This window comes from Camelina sativa, unplaced genomic scaffold (genome assembly GCF_000633955.1).
Source record: "Camelina sativa cultivar DH55 unplaced genomic scaffold, Cs unpScaffold10789, whole genome shotgun sequence".
In the NCBI taxonomy this organism is placed as follows: Eukaryota; Viridiplantae; Streptophyta; class Magnoliopsida; order Brassicales; family Brassicaceae; genus Camelina; species Camelina sativa.
Window position 1 is genome coordinate 1 of NW_010931837.1, and position 381 is coordinate 381.

At 34.9% G+C, this 381-nt stretch overlaps 1 long non-coding RNA gene across 1 annotated transcript; it reads left to right on the plus strand.

The window, feature by feature from the left end:
- LOC104775245 lies at window positions 1-375 on the plus strand. Its single transcript, XR_765785.2, has 3 exons — window positions 1-37; window positions 190-198; window positions 288-375. It is a non-coding gene; the product is annotated as an uncharacterized LOC104775245 (long non-coding RNA).
- Window positions 376-381: the final 6 nt, after the last annotated feature.

Here is a 381-nt window from a genome sequence, read left to right on the forward strand (position 1 = left end):
GGTTATCACTTTCAACCTCCCAGAAATTGGATGAACGGTATGTACCGTACCGATCTTGATCTACTATCTTCTTATACAAATCCATCGATGTTATTATGTGTTCGATCCTCTAAATTAACATATCCTTTTCTTGGTTGCCTCCGTCCGTTCTTTTCGATGAAATCTAATTCGACCAAATCTAATCCTCAGATCCTAATGGTTAGTTCTTTTTATTTCATTATCTATAAAAGTATTATTAATTCCCAAAATAGAAAATATTAATCTTTTTTTTTTCTTGTGTGGGGTAGGACCAATGATATACAAAGGAATATATCATCTGTTTTACCAATATAACCCATACGGCGCCGTTTGGGATGTAAGAATCGTATGGGGACACTCCAC